The sequence below is a fragment of the Lampris incognitus genome, chromosome 10, assembly GCF_029633865.1.
Source record: "Lampris incognitus isolate fLamInc1 chromosome 10, fLamInc1.hap2, whole genome shotgun sequence".
Taxonomy (NCBI): Eukaryota; Metazoa; Chordata; class Actinopteri; order Lampriformes; family Lampridae; genus Lampris; species Lampris incognitus.
Window position 1 is genome coordinate 38345873 of NC_079220.1, and position 21131 is coordinate 38367003.

At 42.2% G+C, this 21131-nt stretch overlaps 1 protein-coding gene across 1 annotated transcript in view; it reads right to left on the bottom strand.

Annotated features, from left to right (window-relative positions):
- cacnb1 (calcium channel, voltage-dependent, beta 1 subunit) overlaps positions 1-21131 on the bottom strand; it is a 481576-nt gene that overhangs the window by 114955 nt on the left and 345490 nt on the right. The window lies entirely within an intron of this gene.

The following is a 21131-nucleotide window of genomic DNA, read 5'->3' on the forward strand; positions in this document are numbered from 1 at the left end:
ATGTTGGATATGACAATAATAATTTTGTGGATTTCTCTTATCCTGTCCCTCAGTATTTGACATTGAAAAGATTGCACAAACAGAGCACATAAGAGGCAACACATTGTATTTTGGTATTTTTAGCATAGTGTACAGCATTCTGGACTGTCTACAATTGGTCTAGAATGCTGCTGCAAGGCTGTTGACCAGGTACAGTAGGACAACTCACATCACACCCATCTTTTCTTCTTTACAATGGCTTCTCATCAAGTTTAGGATTCATTTCAAGGTTCTTGTTTTCACATAAAGAGCTCTGCATGGTCAGGCACTTGTGTATACCCGCAACCTGATCCAGCCTTCTATATCACCAGTAGGTTGCTTAGGTCTTCTGACCAGGGTTTAGTGGTTGTCCCTCGCTTTCCTCTGAAAACAAGGTGATTGTGCCTCTGAAGTTGTGGCTCTGACACTGTGGAATGCTCTTCCTATAGAGATACAATTTGCGGTCTCTTTTGATGCCTTTAAAAAGCTTTTGAAAACCCACTTATTGACACTGGCTTTTGACTCGCCTTGTGCTGCCTAGTGTTTGTAATTTTGTGTGTTTTTAAGATGTTTTATTGCTTATGTTTAACTGTTTGTTTCTTTTTTACTGTTTTATGGACTTATTTTTTTTAACAATTTTACTCTTGAGAATCACTTTTTGACCTTGCACTGTGAAAGGTGCTATACTAAATAAACTTTACTTACTTACATGCATTGGATACTACATTTTCAGTTGCACTGTGAGACTTTTTGAGAACATTATATTGTGAGTAAATTCAACAGTTAGAATTCAGACACTCAAATAAAACAGAGAAAAGTGAATTTCACGCACTATATAGCAAATAGAGAGTGATTTAGGACTCGAGCAGACACAGTTCTTTAGTCCAACCTTTATTAGCAGAGATGGGTGATAAAATCAGCATAGGTCCAAATGATAATCACAATTCCAAACTAACACATCAAACACCCTGGCCCTCTACAGCGCTGAGAAAAAGAGTAAATGAGAGGACTATCGAAGAACGTGCTAGTGTTTGTGTGTGTGTGTGTGTGTGTGTGTGTGTGTGTGTGTGTGTGTGTGTGTGTGTGTGTGTGTGTGTGTGTGTGTGTGTGTGTGTGTGTGTGTGTTTGTGTGTGTGTGTGCTGGTGTGCAGCAATATTTACATTACTGTCATTAGTGTAGTAGTACATTAGAGTTAAGTACCACTCAGTATAACAATTAATGACTTGCAGCCTTGGTCCTAAATTTACATTTTTATCCAGTTTTAAGCCACATTTTATGCTACACTTTCAGATCCTGGTTGCTTTATCTATATGTTTTAACAAGGTAAAAGATTTTAGTCATTGGATGCTCAGATTTTAAGTTATTAGTTTCCTGGTTGGAACAGCCTGTTGCAGGTTGAATCACTTTTAGCATAAGCTGGCTTATTTTCAGCATGTGAGCTAACAAACTTAACAATGGTGACTGCAGATAACAGGTGTCAGGACACTACCAACTATCATCTGAAGCCTAATTTCCTCAGTGGGTCCACTTGTTGGGCCTGTGTCACCAACATATCTATAATCCATGGCTCCATTCACCTCCCCATCTGACTGTGTCAGCTGTGCCCGTCTTGCTAATAATATTGCGGAGTTGGAAGGGAGAATCTCCATACTCTACCAGATTCAGGAAGCTGAGAAGTTCATGGACATCATCACTTTTGGCCCAGCGTGGACTGACACAACCTGTGCTCGAAAGCCTGATGCCACTGCTCCCTGTCCTGCTGCTGATCCTGCCTCTCCTCATCACCCCTAATGAATCCCGGGTCCAGCTCAGGGCTAGACTTAAAGTCCCGGTCACCTCTACTCTATCCCACCACAAGCCCTGGTCCCTGGTCAGTGCTCACACCAAGAGAGGGAGGCATTCCTCTCAAACACCTCCTATCTATGACATCCAGCTGGAAAATGAACTTGATATCCTCAACCTGCATGACCTTCTTCCTATGGCTAGGGAATCCCAGCCTTCTCCTCCATCTGTCCTGCTGTGATGTGGGTCCTACAGCTCACTCTCCCCTCTGATTCCTCCATCAGTCACACCTGGGCACTTCTCCCGCACCAGAGTTCGTTACTCCATACCGCACTTTACAATGGTGCAGTGGGGAGCTCCTGCCCCTCTCTCTGTCCATACTTCTCCATCCATTCGATCACGATGGGTGCAACTTTCTACATGACACCTCCCCTTCAACTTTGCTCATTATTGACGATTCAAGTGTGAAGAAATTTACGGAAAAGTCTGCAGTGACTTTTTTTTTGCATTCCAGGCACCAAGATGACTGATCCTGTAAACAATTTCCAGCATCCTGGCCAAGCACCCCCTCACCCAGGATATTGTTGTCCATGTTGGCTCTAATGACATTTCCAGAATGACCTCTGAAATATTAAAACGTGACTTCAGCAAACTTATTGACTCTCTCACGGTCAATATTAAATGAATCTTTATCTCTGGTCCCGTCCCTTCAATCGAGCATGGCGTGGGTAATTTTAGCCAGACTCTTAGCCTCCACGCGTGGCTGCAATTAACCCATAGAGCTTGCACATAGCTTTTATTGACAATTTTAACCTCTTCTGGAAATGCTCAGCCTTCTTTCGTCATGATGGCATCCACCCAATTGGCCAAGGATCACATATTCTAAACAAGGTTTATTTTCAATTTTCAAAACACACGAACAGCTACAACCCCAGCCTACTGCCCACCCTCCCCATAGACCCATACAACACCCCCCATCACACTTCCACCTACCTGGCATGCCACCTGAAACAACATGAATAAATTAAACCGTAGCAAAAAATAACAAAGCAAACAAGTAAAAACCATAAATTAAATGAACAAAAGGGGAAATTAACTAAAAAATAGTAAACAAATAAAGTAAATAAATAAGCAAAACTAAAAAAGAGAATAGACGAGAAAGGGTTGACAACTAGATTGCAAGCCCATCAATCCTAGCCACCAACCAAGCATCTAACTCCTCCACAAAGTCTAAAAAGGCCTTCCATGTTGAGTGGAATTTGGATAGAGATCCTCTCATGGTAATTGTGATATTTTCTAATTTCAGTGAATGCATAACCTCTTCAATCCAATGTGCAACAGTAGGAGGGAAAGCTTCCTTTCATTTGAACAGTATCAATCTCCTAGCTAATAGAGTGGTGTAGGCCAACAGATTTGCCTGAGTAGCATTTAAATGTGCACCAAACGGAATGACCCCAAAGATGACACTCAGAATTACAATCAGAAAAAAAATCAGAAAATTTCGTCATTTAATTTCATGTACTTGCACACATGAAATGAAACAAAACATCGTTTCCCCCAGCCCACAGCAGTGCAACACAAAGACAAAAACACATATCCAAAAACTACAAGAACTACAAGAACACATATATCCAAACAAACACATATATCTAAACTTAACAAAGAAAAAAAATCACTGTCCAGGAGAACCAACGCCAGCCAGGATGACTGTCGGAACTGCCGGTCTGCATGGGCTAGCAGTTAGCTTAGCCTGGCCCTCTTCTGCGTCCTGTCAGACCAGAGTGGAAACTATGCTACTGTTGGGCGGAGGAGACGGAGAACGGGAAGGCATGTCCAGATATTGACATGATATGATTTCTCCTCAGCCTTTAACACAATCCAGCCACATCTGTTAGCAGATAAGCTAATTCATCTTTTCAAACTGGATCTCAATCTAGTTGGCTGGATACTGGACTTCTTGACTGATAGGTCCCAGTGTGTCAGGGTTAATGGCTGCTTTTCAAATCAGCTGTGCTCTTCAACCGGGTTCCTTCAGGGCTGTTGCCTCTCCCCATTACTCTACATCTTGTACACGAATGTCTGTCACAGCAACCATACCATCAGACACATATTCAAATTTGCAGATGATTCAGTGATTGTAAGTCTTCTTGAAGGGGAGGAGGAACAACATGGACCTGTGGTCGACGATTTTGTATCTTGGTGTGATGAGTCCTTTCTCCACTTAAATGTGTCTAAAACTAAAGACATGATAATCAGTTTTAGAAAGACTCCTCCTAGTCCTGTACCAACCAGCATTAAAGGTGCTGACACTGAGCTTGTGGACAGCTACAAATATCTGCGGGTTGTTCTCGACAAAAAATTATGCTTTGAAACTCACGTTGCTTCCACATCAAAGAAGGTCCAACAAAGACTTTTTTTTTCCTGAGGAAAACGTGTACATTTAATATCTCCTCCCAGATGATGACTCTATTTTATAGAAGTTTTATTGAAACAGTTTTAATGTACTGTATTGTGGCTTGGTTTGGTGACTTGACTCTGGCCGGTAAAAAACGGCTCGATAGACTTATCAAGTGGGCTAGCTTACTGACCTTTATAATAGGAGGGTGTTCAGGAAGGCTACTTCTCTTCTGGAGTGCCAAGGTCACCCCCTTCGGCCAGAGTTTGAGCTGTTACCTTCAGGTCATCAGTTGAGGATGCCCTGTATTAGGATTAAGAGATACAGGGCTTCCTTTGTCCCCACTGCCATCCAATTGTTAAAAGAGTAAATAGTATTAATCTGTTGTCTGCAGTTCGCTAGTTTCCTTGATCTGTATTTATTTTATATATTTTATATTTTTTATATTTTATGTTTCATATTTTATATCTGATCTACTTTGGTTCTCCTTGCCCACTATGTCCTGTTGTCAATTCCGCCTTGGTGTTTGTATGTTTTGTCTTTGTATGAGAGTTTTTATACTGGCTGCAAACCAATTTCCCTGCAAGGGACAATAAAGACACTTTGACTTTGACTTTGACTTTGATAGAAGGATGCTGAAGATGGAGCTGCCAGGGAAGAGGAAAAGAGGAATGCCAAAGATGAGGTTTATGGATGTGGTGAGGGAGGACATGCAGGGGGCTGGCATGACAGAGGAAGATACAGATGACAGGAAGAGATGGAAACGGATGATCCACTCTGGTGACCCCTAATGGGAGCAGCCAAGAGTAGTAGTAGTAGTAGTAGTAGTAGTGAAAGAACATAGGACAGATGCATTTACATTTGAACTTTCCAATATAGACCCAGCATGGATAAGTTCGTTAAACTGATTGATCATGTTAGCTTTGTCATTTATTTCATCTGTGCCAACCAGAATGTGTTCAGGGAGGCTTGAAGCAACATTTGTACCTGACAGGGATTTAATTAACTTCCAGAATTTTAAGGGGCTATTTTGGTTCTCTGTAACTGACTTTAAAACTCTGATTTGGTATTTCTGATCATAAAGGTGCACTTTTCCTTAAGGTTCGAAATGCGGCACAATAAGTAGAGGAGTGTGAAAATCTAGCTTGTGCCCAAGATTTATTTCTTAAACGAATGAGTTCTGAAAGACTGAGAACTAGGGATTGTCCCTACCACTTATCCTAAACTTCTTAATGGGAACATTTATTTGAGATACGAAGGAAAATTTAGTGAAAATATTCCCATGTCAGTTCAACATCTGGAATCAGAGTAACTCTGCTTAGATCACTGTAATACAAATCATGAAGGGAAGCCTGCTCTTCAAAGTATTTAAAATATAATTTAAAAATAAAAGTTTTTTGCGTTTTTTTTTTTTTTTTTACCTTGGGGATTTTGTATTCCTGGCACAAGCAATTGCACAATGATCACTGACATCATTGTAAAATATGCCAGTTGAGGTGTATGTGTGAGATGTATTCTTCAAGCAAAGTAGATTTATTTTGTGCTTTAGGATTTGGCCTTGTAGGCGTACAAGGTTTAAAGAGTCACACAAGTCTTTAAAACAATCTGAGTTCAATGAAAGCCAGTCCCAATTTAGATCACCCATTAGGGTGAATTCAGTCATTGAATTCATGTAAATGATCTGAAATAGATTTAAAAACATCCTTTGAGGCAGATGGGGGTCTATAACCACCAACCACAATGATAGAAGAATCCTTTGATACACCCATTTGGATGGATAAGACCTCAAATTGTTTAGCTTTAGTAATTTACAGTTACAGAGCTAATGAACTTTGATTTGACAAAGATGGCAACCCCGCCTCACTTACATACCCTATCAGTTCTATAGACTTTATAACCATCAATAAAAAGTCATCAGTTACCAATTTCTTAAGTCAAGTTTTGGATAGAACTATTAAGTCAGCGTTTGTCATATATTATTTTAGGGGCAAGACTTCTAACATTGCACAGTGGCCCAGTGGTTAGCACTGTTGCCTCACAGCAAGAAAGTCCTTGGTTCAAACCCCAGGGTTGTCCAATCTTGGGGGGTGATCCCAAGTTGTTCTCTTTGTGGAGTTTGTATGTTCTCCCCGTGTCTGCAGTGGGTTTTTTTCCGGGTGCTCCTCTTTCCCCCACCATCAAAAAGAAATGCATATTAGGATTAATACTGCTAATACTGTTAAGTCTGTCCCCCTGACCGAGGCATGGCAAGACGAATTGGAGTTTGTCCCCGGGCACTGCATGGCAGCTGCCCACTGCTCCTAGCTACACAGCTAGGAGGGGTTAAATGCAGCAAAATAATTGCCTCACAAGGATTAATCTACTACTACTACTACTACTACTACTTTCGGCTGCTCCCGTTAGGGGTCGCCACAGCAATCATCCGTTTCCATTTCTTCCTGTCTTCTGCGTCTTCCTCTGTCACACCAGCCACCTGCATGTCTTCCCTCACCACATCCATAAACCTTCTCTTTGGCCTTCCTCTTTTCCTCTTTCCTGGCAGCTCCATATTCAGCATCCTTCTCCCAATATACCCAGCATCTCTCTTCCACACATGTCCAAGCCATCTCAATCTTGCCTCTCTTGCTTTGTCTCCAAACCATACAACCAGAGCGGTCCCTCTAATATAATCGTTCCTAATCCTGTCCTTCTTTGTTACTCCCAATGAAAATCTTAGCATCTTCAACTCTGCCACCTCCAGCTCCACCTCCTGTCTTTTCGTCAGTGCCACTGTCTCCAAACCATATAACATAGCTGGTCTCACAACCATCTTGCAAACCTTCCCTTTCACTCTTGCTGGTACCTTTCTGTCGCAAATCACTCCTGACACTCTTCTCCACCCACTTCACCCTGCCTGCACTCTCTTCTTCACCTCTCTACTGGACTCCCCATTACTTTGGACAGTTGACCCCAAGTATTTAAACTCATATACCTTTGTCACCTCTACTCCTTGCATCCTGACCATTCCACCATCCTCCCTCTCATTCACGCATAGGTATTCCGTCTTGCTCCTACTGACATTCATTCCTCTTCTCTCCAGTGCATACCTCCACCTCTCCAGGCTCTCCTCAGCCTGCACCCTACTCTTGCTACAGATCACAATGTCACACACGAACATCATCGTCCATGGAGACTCCTGCCTGATCTTGTCCATCAACCTGTCCATCATCATTGCAAACAAGAAAGGGCTCAGAGCTGATCCTTGATGTAATCCCATCTCCACCTTGAACCCATCTGTCATTCCAACCGCACACCTGACCATTGTCACACTTCCCTCTTACATTTCCTGCACCACTCCTACATACTTCTCTGCAACTCCCGACTTCCTCATACAACATCACACCTCCTCTCTCGGCACCCTGTCATATGATTTCTCTAAATGTACAAAGACACACTATAACTCCTTCTGGCCTTCTCTATACTTCTCAGTCAACATTCTCAAAGCAAACATCGCATCTGTGGTGCTCTTTCGTGGCATGAAATCATTCTGCTGCTTGCTAATTGTCACCTCTCCTCTTAACCTAGCCTCTATTACTCTTTCCCATATCTTTGTGCTGTTGCTGATTAACTTTATACCTCTGTAGTTACTACAGTTCTGCACATCATCCTTGTTCTTGAAAATCGGTACCAGTATGCTTCTTCTCCACTCCTCAGGCATCCTCTCACTTTCCAAGATTGTGTTAAACAATCTAATTAAAAACCCCACTGCCATCTCGCCTAAACATCTCCATGCCTGTACACGTATGTCATCAGGACCAACTGCCTTTCCACTCTTCATCCTCTTCATAGCTGCCCTCACTTCCTCCTTGATAATCCACTGAACTTCCTGATTCACTATCCCTACATCATCCAACCTTCTCTCTCTCTCATTTTCTTCATTCATCAACCCCTCAAAGTACTCCTTCCACCTTCTCAGCACACTCTCCTCGCTTGTCAGCACATTTCCATCTCTATCCTTGTTCAACTTAACTTGCTGCACATCCTTCCCGTCTCGGTCCCTCTGTTTAGCCAATCGATACAAGTCCTTTTCTCCTTCCTTAGTGTCTAACCTGTCATACAACTCACCATACATATTTTCCTTTGCCTTTGCCACCTCTCTCTTCGATTTACGCTGCATCTCCTTGTACTCATGTCTACTTTCTTCATCTCTCTGACTATCCCACTTCTTCTTTGCCAACCTTTTCCTCTGTATACTTTTGTTGTACTTCCTCATTCCACCACCAAGTCTCCTTGTCTTCCTTCCTCTGTCCTGATGACACACCAAGTACCTTCCTAGCTTTCTCCCTCACTCTTTCTGCAGTGGTTGCCCAGCCATCTGAGAACTCTTCACTACCACCAACTCCTGCTTGAACTCCACACAACAGTCTTCCTTCTTGAACTTCCACCATTTGATCTTCGGCTGTGTCTTCACTCGCTTCCTCCTCTTGGTCACCAAAGTCCTCCTACAGACCACCATCCGATGCTGCCTAGCTACGTTCTCCCCTGTCAACACCTTGCAGTCTCAAATCCCTTTTAGTTTGTGCCTTCTACATAAGATATAGTCCACCTGTTTGCACTTTCCTCCACTCTTGTATGTCACCCTGTGTTCCTCCCTCTTCTTGAAATATGTATTCACCACAGCCATTTTCATCCTTTTCACACAATCAACCACCATCTGTCCTTCCACATTTCTCTCCTTGACTCCATACCTTTCCCATCACCTCCTCATCACCTCTGTTCCCTTCACCAACATGTCCATTGAAGTCTGCTCCAATCACCACTCTCTCCTCCTTGGGTACCCTCTCCACCACGTTGTCCAACTCACTCCAGAATTCTTCTTTCTCGTCCATCTCACACCCAACTTGCAGGGCATATGCGCTGATAACATTCAGCAATACACTTTCGATTTCCAGCTTCATACTCATCACTCTGTCTGACACTCTCTTCACCTCCTGCACGTTCTTGGCATACTCTTCCTTCAGAATTACCCCTAACCAATTTCTCCTCCCATTCGCACCATGATAGAAGAGTTTGAACCCACCTCCAATACTCCTGGCCTTACTCCCCTTCCACCTGGTCTCTTACACACACAATATGCCTACCTTTCTTCTTTCCATCATATCAGCCAGCTCTCTCCCTTTACCAGTCATAGTGCCAACATTCAAAGTTCTGACTCTCACCTCAGAACACCTACCTTTCCTCATCTCTAGCTGCCTCTGGACATGCCTTCCCCCTCTCCTTCTCCTTCGCCCAACAGTAGCATAGTTTCCACCAGCACCTTGCTGGTTAACAGTACTCATTGGTAACCCGGGCCTCGACCAATCCGGTATGGAAATCTTATTTATGATCCCCATATTTGATTTGGCAAAGATTTGATGCTGGATGCCGTTCCTGATGCAACCCTCCTCATTTGTCCGGGCTTGGGACCGGCACTCAGAATGCACTGGCTTGGGCATCCTCAGTGGCTGGGGATTAATAAAGTACTAAAATACATAAATAAATAAACGTACAAGACCAAGGCCTTTTCTACTTTTGAAATCTGAGGGAATGGAAAAAACATTGCACAGAGGTAGTAGGCCCAGGATTGGGCTTAACATTTCCAAACAGCTTTAGTAAAAGCATAACCATACATTGTGATTTTAACTTGACAGCAAATTATTTTTCAGGAACATCGTAACTTACAAACTGTGAGAAAGAGGTCTCTGAGATAACAAAATAGTCATTTAACAGCATTAGATTCTGAAGATACAGGATCTCGTTGACTTGCATTTGAGAGTGGTAAACTTTCAGTTGATGAACTGGACTGAATCACTGTTGATATGACTAAAAAAATTCTCATTGGTGAAGTTGAGGGTTGTTTGGAGTGTAACAAAATACATTTACTCTCGCTGTTGTGCCTGTTTAGTTCATTCAGTCCAGGATTGCATCGAATAATGGTCAGAAATATAAAGAAATACATGATGCCAATTCGAATGCTGTTTTGTTGAGAATGGAGATTTAGAAATGTGGGCTTTCAAACTGAACAAATCTGCAGACCAGGAAAAACACAGACACTCCACCTTATCCAGGGTCCACAGCTATTCACAGTCAGTGTACCACTATGCCATAAAATCCAAAGTCCCACAGAAGGGGTGAGTCCAGAGCCGGCCCAAGGCTTTATGGGGCCCTAAGCAGAATTTGATTTGGCCCACCCCCCACGGTAAACCCACCTCCCACCACCGACAATATTATGTCCATGCTTGATCGTTACCATACCATTGTCATGACTTACTACTGTGCTGGAAAGTCTTAAAATAAACCAGCAGACAATTCATTGACATTAGCTCGCCATGCCTTGGCTCATGATAACATGCCGTAATTGGTCGTGAAAACATACCTTTATCCTGCTGTTTTTTGTCCTCCTATGCTTTCCTCCTCTTTTGCTTCTCTGCGCCAGACGGATAAACCCTTTTAGGTGACATACTGCTGCGATGTACTTGCTTACAGTTATAATGTGCATGAACCTGACCCCATCTCTGACATAGGCAATAGCATTCATTTGTCTGTCTGTTAAAAACATGATATCAAAATATTTAGTTTTTTGTTTTTTGGTGATTACTACTGATATGATATATCACACACACAAATATATATCATACACACACACACACATATATATATACACACACACACACACACACACACACACACACATACACATACACATATATATATATATATATATATATATATATATAGGAATAATATCCTGAGGGGCCTACTGACTCAATATGTTGTGTAGGACAGGACAGTATGACTAAATTCACTTTAGGCTTTGTGTAAAGACGGCTCTACACTTGGCAAAAATCTGGCTGATTCTTACACTCGGCTGTCCTTGTCGACTAAAGCTGATAATTGGGGGAAAGTTATCCTCTAATGTAAAAGGGCTCAAGACTCAAGAGTCCATCACCCACCCAGCCCACACACACACACACACACACACACACACACACACACACACACACACACACACACACACACACACACACACACACACAAATTCCTGCACAGTCTATAGGGCTGACTTTTTTGGAATATTTAATTTTGTCATGACTGCATCACGTAGTGTGAACAGGTCAATGACTGAAATCAGAAACCAATTCCGCCAAAAGCCACTTGGCTGGAAGCTTTGAAAGATAAACAGAACAGACAGGATGCGCAGTTGCTTTATGAACAATAAATTTGACCTGTACACACAAGGGGAATTTTTTTAATGACTATGGCTAAGACAATTGCTCCTGTGGACGCATTTACTCTTTATGTACTATACAATCACAGCCGTTTCTCAAGCCAAGTTTTCTTCAATGTGCAATGTCTTGGCTGTTGTTTTAGTTGAGCTTGAAGCAGAGTGACAGCTGTACAAACTACACTAAAAACAAATTGTTCATGTGCTGTATTTGTTTATTTACTTGTACTTTGACTGGAACTTTGATGAGAGTGATATTATTCATCTGCTGGTCATCGCATTGTCTTCTTTGGTCCGCTTTGTTTTTTGACTTCCTTTTTGAGCTGACATGTTTTTTTAAAATTAGGCTAAATTTCAAACCATATATGAAGAATTGGGCAAATGAGCCTTCAACTATTAAACCCTCAGTCCCCTGTTGCCTAGTATGTACAGGCTCAAGACGGCAGGCAAGACTGATCACTTAAACTAGTCTTTAAGTCTGATCAGCCTGCATCGGCAAAGATGGGTTCAGTCACCAAATGTAGAACCCCCATATAGGTGCATGCATGTAAGAGGCCACTTCCATAGACAGCAGCTCCCTAATGTTTACAGTCCATCCCTTTCTTGGCACTACCAAGTTCATGGAACACAAATAGTAAATACAAATAAGCAATTGCACATATCATAAGGGCTGGCACAATAGAAAATGTTTGTTTAACCTATCGGCCTATATGTGTTACATCTGTATAATGTAACTAAAAGCCAAAAGTCCAATATTACAAATAGCTTGAATGATTAGCAATGATAGGCTTTTGGCAATCTGTTAAAAAAAATAAAGTGGGGGTGTCACCTTAATATTTAAGTCTATTTTAGATTAACTTCTAAACTTGAATCTAAATTCAAATCATTTGAGGTTCTTATTCTAAGTCCATCTCCCTCAGCCATGATGAATAGACTCGGCTCAGTCCACATTGTGATACTCTATCAACTTCCTGGCCCTTACTCACAATTTCTTGAAGAATTTTGAGAATTTATCTCAGGTCTTGTTACTCATTCTGATGAGATTTGTGATTTAAATATTCATCTGAATAGGGCTGGTGATCTAAGTAAAGCCTTTCTGGCAAGCTTGCTGATACTTTTGCGTTTGCTCAGTTTGTTCAAGAATCAGCTGCATTGCAGTGGTAACACCGTTGATTTGGTTTTATCTAAAGGGATAGCTGTTTCTGATCTGACTGTTTTGCCTACCATATCTGCTGTGTCAGATCATTTTCTCATCAAATTTGAATTATTGGCCTGTCCTGTTAATGTCAGCATAGATGTAATTGCCACTCACCACATTGGTCCCTCCACTGTAGCTGCATTTGGCCAGCAGCTGCCTGAAGTGTTGGCTACTTTCACTGTAGAGACAGACTCTGCTAAAAAATCTCACTAGTGACTTAAATGTGGCCTTCTCTAAGTCTTCTCGATTCAGTTGCACCTATGCGACTAAAGAGGCCGACACCCTGGTTTAACGACGAGACATAGTATGCTCTTAAATTGGGTCTGCAGGAGACTGGATCTTAAATACACTTAAATAACTCAAAAATACATGAATGTTAGGGTTAATACTCCTGTCTGTGCCCCTGACCAAGGCATGGCAAGACAAACTGAAGTTGGTCCCCAGGTGCTGCAAGGTGGCTGCCCATTGCTCCTAGCTACACAGCTAGGATGGTTTAAATGCAGAGCATAATTTCTCTACGGGGATCATTAAAGTATATCCCAAAAAAAAAAATCAAAATCAAAATCAAAAACATGGCGAAAATCACAAGTGGAAGTTTTTTTTACCTATTGTGGCATGAGTGTTTATAGTAATAAAAGTGTGCTTGATCTACTGCAAAAGCAGCGTATCGCTCTTCCTTAATCAATGTCAATAAACATAATCCCACATTTCTCTGACACTGTACCTAAGTTTACTAAAAAGCAGCCATCTACTAGCAGCTCAGCATTCACGGCCCATGCGTTTTGAGACTTTTTCTGCAAATAAGGATGATGAGATCATAAACAAAATTAGTTCAACTCCAGCTACTCCTGTAGATCCTATCTAACCAAATTCATATCTATACAATGAGTCACTGATGGTCTGTGTTGTGACAGCATTTGAGACTCTCTCTCTCGATACTTGACTAGCTTGTGTCATCTTCTAAACCAACTACTTGCTTACTTGACCCTTTACCAGCAAAACTTTTTAAAGAACTCTGGCCTTTGCTGGGACCTAAAATGCTGGACATTGTTAATTTATCACTTATGAGTGGCATTGTTCTCAACAGTTTTAAGACAGCTGTGGTCAGACCTCTACTTAAGAAACTGCACCTCAATCCAGGGTCTCTTAAAAACTATCGACCAGTCTCTAATCTTCCATTCTTTTCTAAAATACTAGAGAGAGTTGTGTGTCAACAACTTTTGAGAACTCTTGTCTATATCAGCAGTCTCAAATTCAAATTACCTAGGCACCATTTGGTCTTATGGAGGAGGCCGGTGCAATAGGGATGAAAAACAACTGTTCGACTATATAATGTTCACATTGTTTTTTATTATTATTTCACATTTTTTGTCAGAGTTTTCACATGACTATTCATGTAGCCTGGCCTATACCTACATATTTAGCCTACTTCTTGCCAGAAACGGCTGACACAGGTGAGACACATTTGGCTTCAGGGACTGGGCAGTGGACACCCTGAGGACAGCCTGGAGATGTTCATTGATCAGTCTGGACCTGTGCTTTAAATTATTAAAGTTCATAGTCGAGAACAGTTTCTCACACAGATAAGTGCCGCCGAAAAGACATATGACCTGCCTAAACAGTTTGGACAACTGTGGAAATGTTTTGGGAAGCTCTCTGAGAAACTGTCCGAGCATCTTCTGCTTTCCTTGTGCCTCTCTGAACTTTGCCTTGAGCTCAGTGTTGCACTGTAAGCCTATGAGATCCATTTGAAATGTGCTTGGAGCACTGTCCACATCAAAGGTCTGCAAATAACTGGAATGTGGTGTTTTGAGTCTTTATGTTGTGTTCGGGTCTGCCGTGACCCATTTCAAGTTAAAATTATATAATAACTACCATCTAGTTTTTGTTTTTTTTTGGAACATGGCATTATGATATCCTCCACAACAGCTATATAAACAATACAAAACTATTTTGGCCATTTTAGCCAATTCTGAAGGTATCTCTACAAAAAAATTGTATCATTTGGTGTTCGGGTCTGGGATGACCCAGCAGTGCATTGAAATGTTGTGTGTAACTCTGGGTCAAATTTGGCTCAATCAAGATTCCTCTTTGACTTTAAACACCCTACTCCCACCCTCTTCCTCGACAGGAACAATTATTTTCTCGCAGTATGCACTTGCACTCCCAATCCCTCTGGCACCCCTCCCCCCACAGGAACTCAGCCTTTCTCACAGAATATGGACACTGACACTGAAATTCAACTTGAACCTGAACACACACCCCTTCCTCCACGGGAACAATTATTTTCTCGCGGTACAGTGTAGGCTTTGATCATCTTGTGGGGGGCGTGGCATGAACAACATTGCACAGATTGTCTCGCATAAACATCTATAAATATCTCTACCAAGTTTATTTGAGTTTCATTCATCGGTATCTATCGATTTCACAATGAGCAAAAGATTTTTCACTGCCCGTGAGGCTCTTGATCACATCTTTGAGGAGGGAGATCGGGCTTTGGGGGAGAGAGATCAGGCGGAAATTGAAGATGTGTCTGAGGATGAAGATGATGTGGAGTATGTGCCTGAACATCATGAAGACACATCTGATGAGGAAGTAGGCCTGGATGAGGGAGAACAACAGAAGGTCTTCGTGTCAAGCAATGGCAAGATGGTCCAAGATCCCTTATGAAACCAAAGGCCGAACACAAGCTCAGAACATTATCAGAATGACCCCTGGGCCCACTAGATTTGCAGTGTCACATGTCCAAGATATAAAGACAGCATTTGAGCTGTTCATACCACAGTCTATCCAGTCTATCTTGATTGAGATGACGAACTTGGAAGGGAGAAGAGTGTTTGGCAACAGTTGGAAGGAAATAGACAAAACCTATCTGGATGCTTACTTCGGGCTGTTGCTTCTTGCTGGCATGTAAAGGTGTGTATTCTGAATTGTAATTTTATTCTCTTATGAACTCAAATGTCCTTTTATAATATGTTTCTTTTGCCCTTGTTGTTGAAATGTGGCATACAAATAAACCTGCCTTGTATTGCCTTGTCTTACAGATCCAATAATGAGGCTACTGCCAGCCTATGGGATGCTGAGACAGGCCGGAGTATTTTTCGTGCGACCATGTCACTTCAGACCTTCCATGTCTTCTCAAGAGTCATTCGCTTTGACAATTGGGAAACCAGAGTTGCTCTCCGTGCTCATGACAAACTTGCTCCCATTATGGAGGTTTGGGACAAGTGGGTGGAATGCTTGCCATGAGTCTACAATCCAGGGCCAGAGGTCACTGTAGATGAGCGACTAGTCCCGTTCAGAGGTCGCTGTCCCTTCAAGCAGTATATCCCAAGCAAACCTGGGAAATACGAGATTAAAATCTGGGCAGCATGCGATGCCAGGACCAGCTATGCATGGAAAATGCAAGTATACACCGGAAAATCTGCAAGTGGAGTGGCAGAGAAAAATCAAGGCATGCGGGTGGTGCTGGACACGACACAGGGGCTTCGAGGGCACAACATCATCTGTGATGATTTCTTCACATCTTATGCCCTCAGCCAAGAACTGCTGAAGAAAAAACTGACCATGGTAGGAACAGTCAGGAAGAATAAACTTGAACTTCCTTCTGCACTGCTAGACACAAAGGACAGAGCCCCTCTCTCCTCGAAGTTTGCATTTACGGAGACCACCACAACGGTGTCATACTGTCCAAAGAAAATGAAAAATGTCGTCATGATGTCCACTCGCCACAAGAATGCTGCTGTGAGCAGTAGGGAGGACAAAAAGCCAAACATTATCTTGGACTACAACAGGAGCAAAGGCAGAGTTGACAACCTCGACAAGGTCACTGGCACGTACACTTGCCAAAGGAAGATGGCCCAGTGGCCATTGGCTGTCTTTTGTAACATTCTTGATGTCTCAGCCTACAATGCATTCGTGGTGTGGAATGAAATAAACCCTGGGTGGAACAACAGCAAGTTCAACAAGAGGCGGCTCTTTCTTCAGGAGCTGGGGAGGGCTCTGGTGAATCCCCACATTGAACAACGTCAGTCGGTTCCCCGAACTCCTGGCTCTGCCAACTTGGTGAGAGACCTGCAGGCTGAAACCACATTAGCAACCTCCACTAGGACTGAGCCAGAGGACGCCAGTGGCAGCAAGAAAAAGAGGTGCCAGTCCTGCCCTTCCAACAAGGACAGAAAAACCAGCACGACTTGCCACACTTGTAAAAAATACATCTGCAGGGAGCACACTCAAACAATTGCATACTGTGATTCGTGCATTTGAACACACACACACACACACACACACACACACACACACACACACACACACACACACATACACTGGATACACAGAAACACCATTTTTCATGTTTGTGTTTAAGTTTAATCTGCTATTTTGAATCAAATAAAGTTGTGTTTTTTGAAAAAAAAGCTTGTTTTTTTTTTTTAGCTTTTTCTAACATGAATCTATATGGGTCAATTTTGACCCGTAACACCACAGCGGTTACTATAGTTAATAATATAAAGTTCTAAAAACTTTTTTTTAGAAATTGTATTCTAATATTTGTCTATTGTTGTCAGATAACATAATTATCCACTGTCGTCACTTTAGGGAATATAATGAGTGAATTTAATCACATTTTTAATTTAAAAATATGTGGTGTAATGTGTCTTGGCGCCATAAAATAAAATTACAACAGGATTGTATGGTTATGAATGCATAATAAGTTAGTTATGATGTAGTAAAAATAATATTGGATGATAGTCATTGTTTTTGAGGGTTCAAAATTGACCCGCGAACACCCGGGACAGAAACAGCTTTCGAACACAGCACAAGGGGGAAAGCGATGCTCAAACTCCTGCTGCAGATTGTCAGTGGCAGTCACATACTAATCAGCATTGACTCTGGCACCATCATCAATAATTGACTGGCATGTTGGGAAGTGGACAATCTTTTATCTGTGAGCTGTGTTTTCCATAGAAGGCTTTCTCACCATGCTACAGTGACAAGTTGGTCTGGCCCCTGCAGTTTTAAGTTAAGAGTGTTAAGTGCCGTAGGCTTAGCCTCTACATTGCAAGCCAAAAATTGTTAAGCTTCCGGGCAGAAAACCTGACAAGACAAAGATTGGTTCCTATTTATACAATCGAGCGCTAATTGGCTCCTACAACTACTTTCGGCTGCTCCCATTAGGGGTCGCCACAGCGAATCATCCGTTTCCATCGCTTTCTGTCCTCTGCATCTTCCTCTGTCACACCCACCACCTGCATGGACGGTACTGGATGAGGCCACTGCAAATGTGAATTCGCGCCACCATCTTCCGACACCGGCACTGGGTGAAGCCGCTGCAAACGCGAATTCGCCCAGCCATCTTCCCACACCGGAAGTGGACGCTTCGTCCGGTGGGCCCGGGGACCACTGCCCCTGACCTGGAAACGCCGAGGGTGGTCTGACAGGACGCGGAAGTTGGGCGGGCTAAGCTAACTGCTAGCCCATGCAGACCGGCGGTTCCGACATTCATCTGGTTGGCGTTCGTTCCCTTGGACAGTGATATATATATATATATATATATATATATATATATATATATATATATATATATATATATATATATATATATATACACTACCGTTCAAAAGTTTGGGATCACCCAAACAATTTCGTGTTTTCCATGAAAAGTCACACTTATTCACCACCATATGTTGTGAAATGAATAGAAAATAGAGTCAAGACATTGACAAGGTTAGAAATAATGATTTGTATTTGAAATAAGATTTTTTTTACATCAAACTTTGCTTTCGTCAAAGAATCCTCCATTTGCAGCAATTACAGCATTGCAGACCTTTGGCATTCTAGCTGTTAATTTGTTGAGGTAATCTGGAGAAATTGCACCCCACGCTTCCAGAAGCAGCTCCCACAAGTTGGATTGGTTGGATGGGCACTTCTTTGAGCAGATTGAGTTTCTGGAGCATCACATTTGTGGGGTCAATTAAACGCTCAAAATGGCCAGAAAAAGAGAACTTTCATCTGAAACTCGACAGTCTATTCTTGTTCTTAGAAATGAAGGCTATTCCATGCGAGAAATTGCTAAGAAATTGAAGATTTCCTACACCGGTGTGTACTACTCCCTTCAGAGGACAGCACAAACAGGCTCTAACCAGAGTAGAAAAAGAAGTGGGAGGCCGCGTTGCACAACTGAGCAAGAAGATAAGTACATTAGAGTCTCTAGTTTGAGAAACAGACGCCTCACAGGTCCCCAACTGGCATCTTCATTAAATAGTACCTGTTAGAGCCTGTTTGTGCTGTCCTCTGAAGGGAGTAGTACACACCGGTGTAGGAAATCTTCAATTTCTTAGCAATTTCTCGCATGGAATAGCCTTCATTTCTAAGAACAAGAATAGACTGTCGAGTTTCAGATGAAAGTTCTCTTTTTCTGGCCATTTTGAGCGTTTAATTGACCCCACAAATGTGATGCTCCAGAAACTCAATCTGCTCAAAGAAGTGCCCATCCAACCAATCCAACTTGTGGGGGCTGCTTCTGGAAGCGTGGGGTGCAATTTCTCCAGATTACCTCAACAAATTAACAGCTAGAATGCCAAAGGTCTGCAATGCTGTAATTGCTGCAAATGGAGGATTCTTTGACGAAAGCAAAGTTTGATGTAAAAAAAATCTTATTTCAAATACAAATCATTATTTCTAACCTTGTCAATGTCTTGACTCTATTTTCTATTCATTTCACAACATATGGTGGTGAATAAGTGTGACTTTTCATGGAAAACACGAAATTGTTTGGGTGATCCCAAACTTTTGAACGGTAGTGTATATATATATATATATATATATATATATATATATATATATATATATATATATATATATATATAAAGTTTTGATATATGTGTTAGCTTGGATATGTGTGTTCTTGTAGTTTTTGGGTGTGTTTTTGTCTTTGTGTTGTACTGCTGTGGGCTGGGGGAAATCACATGTTGTTTCATTTCATGAATGCAAGTGCATGAAGTGAAATGAGAAATAAAGTGTTCCTGATGCCTGCATGTCCTCTCTCACCACATCTATCTCCTTGGCCTTCCATTTATCCTCTTCCCTGGCAGCTCCATATTCTGCATCCTTCTCCCAATATACCCAGCATCTCTCCTCCAAATGTCCAAGCTATCTCAATCTTGCCTCTCTTGCTTTGTCTCTAAACCATCCAACCTGAGCTGTCCCTCTAATATAATCGTTCATAATCCTGTCCTTCCTCGCCACTCCCAATGAAAATCTTAGCATCTTCAACTCCGCCACCTCCAGCTCCGCCTCCTGTCTTTTCGTCAGTGCCACTGTCTCCAAACCATATAACATAGCTGGTCTCACAGCCAGCTTGTAAACCTTCCCTTTCACTCTTGCTGGTACCCTTCTGTCATAAATCACTCCTGACACTCTTCTCCACCCACTCCACCCGGCATGCACTCTCTTCTTCACCTCTCTTCTGTACTCCCCGTTACTTTGGACAGTTGACCCCAAGTATTTAAACTCATATGCCTTCGTCACCTCTACTCATTGCACCCTCAACATTCCACTGTCCTCCCTCTCATTCACGCATAGGTATTCCGTCTTGCTCCTACTGACATTCACTCCTCTTTTCTCCAGTGCATACCTCCACCTCTCCAGGCTATCCTCAACCTGCACCCTACTCTCACTACAGATCACAATGTCATCCGTAAACATCATAGTCCACGGAGACTTCCGCCTGATCTCATCCGTCAACTTGTCCATCATCACTGCAAACAAGAAAGGGTTCAGAGCCGATCCTTGATGTAATCCCCTCACCTTGAACCCATCCGTCATTCCAACCGCACACCTCACCACTGTCACACTTCCCTCATACATTTCCTGAATCACTCCTACATACTTCTCTGCAACTCCCGACTTCCCCATACAATACCACACCTCCTCGCTTGGCACCCTGTCATATGCTTTCTCTAAATCCACAAAGACACAGTGTAAGTCCTTCTGGCCTTCTCTATACTTCCCAATCAACATTCTCAAAGCAAACATCGCATCTGTGGTGCTCTTTCGTGGCATGAAACCACACTGCTGCTTGCTAATCATCACATCACCTCTTAACCTATAGCTTCTATTACTCTTTCCTATATCTTCATGCTGTGGCTGATCAACTTTATACCTCTGTAGTTGCTACAGTTCTGCACATCGCCCTTGTTCTTGAAAATTTGTACAAGTATGCTTCTTCTCCACTCCTCAGGCATCCTCTCACTTTCCAAGATTGTGTTAAATAATCTAGTTAAAAACCTCACTGCCATCTCTCCTAAACATCTCCATACCTCCACAGGTATACAGTGCTGCTTGAAAGTATGTGAACCCCTCGAGCAATTTAGATTTTTCTGTTGTTTTACCATGATTTTCTTATTCCATCATCACCAGTTTTTATGTATGAAATGCCAGATATATGTTTATCAGTTGCATGTACTTGTTTAGTGGGACTTGTTTAAGTAGCCCA